Source organism: Tachyglossus aculeatus, unplaced genomic scaffold (assembly GCF_015852505.1).
Source record: "Tachyglossus aculeatus isolate mTacAcu1 unplaced genomic scaffold, mTacAcu1.pri scaffold_92_arrow_ctg1, whole genome shotgun sequence".
Lineage (NCBI taxonomy): Eukaryota > Metazoa > Chordata > Mammalia > Monotremata > Tachyglossidae > Tachyglossus > Tachyglossus aculeatus.
In genome coordinates this window covers 26,688-32,500 of record NW_024045098.1, presented here as the reverse complement: position 1 = coordinate 32,500, position 5,813 = coordinate 26,688, and the positions used below count along the sequence as shown (strand labels likewise).

General features: G+C 45.9%; 1 pseudogene; it reads right to left on the bottom strand.

Moving 5' to 3' along the window:
• The window catches only part of LOC119924287, a 5,941-nt pseudogene extending 356 nt beyond the window's left edge, over nucleotides 1-5,585 (bottom strand).
• Between the last annotated feature and the right edge of the window lie 228 nt (nucleotides 5,586-5,813).

Below are 5,813 nucleotides of genomic sequence, written 5' to 3'. Positions count from 1 at the left end.
CGTACGTTTCAGAGCAGGACATTTTCAGTAAGGAGAGGATTTCACGGAAGAACTTCTGCATCAGGTTGAACTCTCAGAAACTTAACGTAAACGTCCCAGCTGAGTACATCGCCCTAAACAGCCCCCCGCCGAGCCATGAGGAGGCAGCCATCTTCCCACAGGCCCCTCAGTCCATGATGGCCCCATAGCGCAGGGAGCGGCAGATGGCGGTGTAGCAGTCATAGGACATGGCTGTGCGGACGGACAGCTCTGAAACAATGAAGCAATGAATACACAGCCCCCAAAACAGATTTCTCTATGGTCGGTCAGGGAGTTGACGATGGACTTGAGGAGGGTGACAGAAATGAGGCAGAAATCAAAGAAGGACAAGTGCTTGAGGAAGAAGTACATGGGGGTGTGGAGGCTCCAGTCAAGAGCGGTGACAGCAACGATGAGGAGATTCCCTGTCAGGGCCACCAGGTAGACCAGGAGAAACAGTGTGGCGTGGACCAGTGGCAGCTCCCGGACCTCCAAGAATCCCAGCAGGAGGAATCCTGTCGCCTTGCTGGCATTGGTCATGTTGTTTGAGATCAGTCTGAGGAAAGGAGAATAATCCAGAGAAAAGCACAGATGTAAAAAGCAGTGTGGCCCAGCGGAAAAAACTCTGGGCCTGGCAGTCAGAAATACTTGGGTTCTAATTCTCACTTCGCCAATTGTCTGCTGTGTGACCTTCGACAACTCACTTCACTTTTGCACCTCAGTTACATCAATGACAATTTGACATAAATTGTCACATTGTAAATTGGGGATTTTGTAAAATGGGGATTAAAAGTGTGAGCCCCAGTTGGGACAGGGACTGTGTCCAACCTAATTAACTTGTATCTACCTCATCGCTTTGAACAGTAGTTGGTACATAGTGCTCAACAAGTACTATTATTATTATTATTATTATTATTATTACATTCAAATTTATCCTAAAATCCTTCCTCTTCCAACAAGCTTTCCCGGATTGACTTCCCAGCACCTTGAGCCATATCATACCTTCTTCCAATTCTATTATTTAGGAGCGATTGATACCCTCCTTCACATTTAAGTGTAGATGTCTGTTTGATTGACTTATTTTGACGATTTCTGTAGTAAATATTTTTTATGTTTGCTTCCCCACCTAGGCTACAAGCTCATTGTGGGCAGAGAATGTTTCTGTTTATTGTTGCATTGCACTCTCCCAAGTGTTTAGTATAGTGTTCCGCACAGAGTAAGTGCTCATTAAATATGATTGACTGACTGACTGAAATCTCCTTGTGGACATAGAACATATTACCAATTCATTCATTCAATCGTATTTATTAAGTGCTTACTGTGTGCAGAGCACTGTACTACGCCCTTGGAAAGTACAATTTGGCACCAGAGACAATACCTACTCAACAATGGGCTCACAGTCTAGAAGAAGTAATTAGTACAGTCCAGTCCACTAATAATACCACACTACTTCTTTTAGTAGTACTACTATTACTGCTATTACTATACTATCATTACTATCAATGAATAAATCAATCCTTGGTATTTATCGAGCATTTACCATGTACAGAGCACTTTTCTAAGTGCTTGAGAGAGAGTACAGTACAACAGACTTAGCGGACACGATTCCTGCCCATAATGAGTAATATATTGCTACTATCACTATTACTGTATAGTAATGATATAGTGAGAAGCAGTACTGAGAAGCTGTATGATTAGTAGAAGAGTGGACAAAGCACAGGCTTGGAGATCAGAGGATTTGGGTTCTAATCCCGGCTCCACCACTTGTCTGCTGCATGAACTTGGGCAAGTAACATAACTTCTCTGTGCCTCAGTTACGTCATCTGTAAAGTGGGGATGAAAACTTCAAGCTTCAAGTGGGAAAACCTGATTACCCTGTACCTACTACAGTGCTTAGAACAGTGCTTGGCACATAGTAAGCACTTAACAAATACCATAATTATTATTATTACTTCTACTATTATCAATCAATCAATCTGTGGTATTTACTAAGCACTTATTATGTGCAGAGAACTGTTCTTAGTGCTTGGGAAAGTACACTACAAGAAAATTAGTGGATATGTTCCCTGCCCATAATCAGTTTACATTCTAGAAGGGAGGCAGACGTTAATATAACAACTAGCACTATTACTACTATGACTTTTACTACTACTACTGCTGCTGCTGCTGTAACTACTACTAGTCTACTGCTACTACGAATAAGGACCTGCAGAGAGATGAAAACAGAACGTCTGAGTCAAGAAAAGAAAGTCAAAGAAATATAATTTGAAAGCTGTAGACACCCAGAAAAATTGAGAAGCATGGAGGCAATAAGACAGAGAAATAGAGGAGAAAAGTGAAGTTTGAGACAGAATCAAAGGAAGAAACACTAAGATATGTTGATGGTCATCGGAAAGGCGAATGGTCATCGGAAAGGCAAATACAGAGACAGGTGTAGAGCTAGAAAGAGAGGGAGATAGGAAAGGGAGAATGAGGAAGAGAGAGACAGAGGAAAGAAAATGAACAGAATAAGGGGGGGAAGAAAGGGAGATAGAGGTAGAGAGATAGAGGGAGGCAAGAAAGAAGCAGTGTGGTCTTGTGGGAAGAGCGTAGGAATGGGAGTCAGAAGACCTGGGTTCTAATCTTGGCTATGCCACTTGTCTGCTGTGTGAACTTGGGCAAGTCACCTAAGTTCTTTTTTTTTCCTGTAGCAATGATTTCTCGGTAATCCTCCTCCTCTACACTCCTACCCCCTTGGTCCTGGCTCCCCTGTTTTGTGGGACCACCACCAGCCCCATAGGAGCCTCTGACCATCCTCTGACAACTCCAGTCTTGGTTTCCAGGATCTGTCCAATTACCCATTTCTCTCTGCCCATTGTTCTTCTCCGTCTTCTTTGCCTCTCCCATCGCCCCTGTCCCCATGTTGGGGATTGGGACAGCAATCAATCAATCAAACAATAGATTTTTATTGAGCACTTACTGTTTGCAGAACACTGTACTAAGCACTTGAGAGAGTACAACGCAAAGGACTTGGTAGACATGATACTTGCCCTCGAGAAGCTTACAGTCTAAAGGGGGAGTCAGACTTTATAGTAGATCAGGGTTAGGGGAAATAGTACAGCATGAGACTATTTATATGAGTATCGTGGGGCTGGGGTGAGTACCAAAGTGCTTAATGGGTACACAGCCAATTTCAAAGTCGATACAGCGGGGAGTGCAGAAAAAAGAAATGGGTTTCAGCCACAAACGTTCCTCAAGGCGGCCTTCATGTCCCTGTTCCTCAGGCTGTAGATGAGGGGGTTCAGGGTGGTGGGCACCACGGTGTAGAATAAGGATTCCAGCAGGTCCAGCATTGAGGGGGATTCTGACACGGGCTTGAGGTGGGCAAAGCTTCTGGTTGACGATGTAGCAGACAACGATGGAGATGAAGGAGATGAAACCACAGCCTATACCCATAGCCAAGCTGACATCAACGACAATGTGTGTTTCAGAACAGGAGAACTTCCGTAAGGAGGGGATGTCGCAGAAGAACTGCTGGATCACGATGAACTCATAGAAGCTTAATATGAACGTCCGGGCTGAGTACATCACCCCAAAAAGGCCACGCTGAGCCACGAGATGGCGGCCATCTTTCCCCAGGCCCCTCGGTCCATGATGACGTCATAGTACAGGGGGTGGCAGATGGTGGCCTAGCAATTGTAGGACATTGTGGTGAGGATGAACAGCTCTGAAGCAGCAAACAGAACCGCCAAAAAGACCTGGGCCACACAGCTCCCGAAATAGATGGATCTCTTGTTGATCAGGGAGTTGTGGGTGGACTTGGGGACCGTGATAGAGATGTGGCAGAGGTCGAGTACGGACAGGTTCATGAGGAAGAAGTACATGGAGGTGTGGAGGTGCCGGTCGAGGGCAGTGACAGCGACGACAAGGAGATTCCCCGTCAGGGCCTCCAGGTAAACCAGGAGGAACAGCAGGGCATGGATCAGCTGCAGCTCCCGGATTCCCGAGAAACCCAGCAGGAGAATCCCATCACAACTGTGTGATTGGCCGTGTCGCCTGAGGGCTGCCTGAGGGTACCAAGGAAACAACTGATTATCACTTTAAGAAAAAGTGAAATTGTTAGGTTGCTTCGAACCTCTCAGATTCCTCTTTCTACTGCCTCTGGCCTGGAATCAAGACAAGCACTCAACCGATTTATTCTCTCGGGACCATTCCCTGGTCTTAAAGGTTTGTGAGGATTGAGATACGGCAACTCATCTTATTCATCTAGTCACACTAGCCTGTCTGCCCTGGAAAGCCCTCTCCCTTCAGATCTGATGGACCACCACTCTCCTCTCCCAAATAAACACAAAGCTAAACAGGAAGTGGCAGGATGACAAAGATAGGCAGGCGCAGAGAAACAGAGATGGGAAGACAGAAACACAAAGACCAAACAGAATTCAAGGAGATACCTAGATCGAGACAGAACTTCAATTATAGCTCTGCCACTAGCTTGCACGATGACTTGCTGTGAGACCTTGGGCCAGTCACATAACCTATCTGGCCTCAGTTCCTTCATTTGCAAATAGTGATTAATGACCTTTTCCCCCTGCTATGTTAACTGCAAGCTCCATGTGGGAAACAGTCTATGTCCAATCTGATTATTAGAGAAGCAGCATGGCTTAGTGGAAAGATCACAGGCTTGGGAGTCAGAAGACGTGGGTTCTAATCCTGCTACTGCCACGTGTCTGCTGTGTGACGTTGGGGAAGGCAGTTAACTTCTCTGTGCTTCAGTTGCCTCACCTGTAAAATGGGGATTAAGACTTTGAGCCCCATGTGGGACAAACTGATTACGTATTATCTACCCCAGTGCTTAGAAGCACATATAGTAAGCGCTTAACAAATGCCAGTAGTAGTAGTAGTACTAATACTAGTAGTAGTAGTAGTAGTAGTAGTAGTAGTAGTAGTTGTAGTAGTGGTAGTCGTAGCAGTAGTAGTAGCAGCAGTAGTAGTAGTAGTAGTAGTAGTAGTAGTAGTAGTAGTAGTAGTAGTACTTTGTATATCCCCCAAAGCATAGAACAGTACTAGGCATGTACTAAGTGCTTCACAAGTATGAATAAAAAAGCATGGTTCTCCATTCTACTTTCTACACTCCATTCATGGAGTGTGAGCTCCATGTGGGACATGGGCTATGCCCAATCTTGTATCAACTCCATCACTTAGAACAGGGGACGGCATATGGCTGCATAGCGGTCGTAGGACATCGCAGTGAGCAGGGCCACTTCGACACTCCCAAGAGTGACTAATAAGAAGACTTGAGAGATGCAACCCTGGACAGAGATATCTCTACAGTCGGTCAGGGAGTTGTGGATGGAATTGGGGATGGTGACAGAGATGAGGCAGAGGTCGAGGATGGACCGGTTCCTGAGGAAGAAGTAAATGGGGGTGTGGAGGCGCCGGTCACGGGCGGTGACGGCGACAATGAGGAGATTCCCCATCAGAGCTGCCAGGTAGACCAGAAGGAACAGCGTGGCGTGGACCAGCTTCAGCTCCCGGACCTCCGAGGATCCCAGCAGGAGGAATTCTCTCACCTTGGTGGTGTCTCTCATTTTCATAGATCATATGTGAATTTCCCATGGAGGCATAGAGAAGGAGCACATTTACAGGAAGGAATCTGAAAATCCCCATTTTTATTTTCAACTAAGAGGCTCCCTCCGTTTTGGCCTCTAAATCTGGATTTTCACTTTCACAGAGAATCAGGATGGGAAGGCAATGGCTTTGGAGCAATGAAAAAGGGTCTTGGGTCCTAACACCCCAGCCGCCCACCCCTTTCTCTC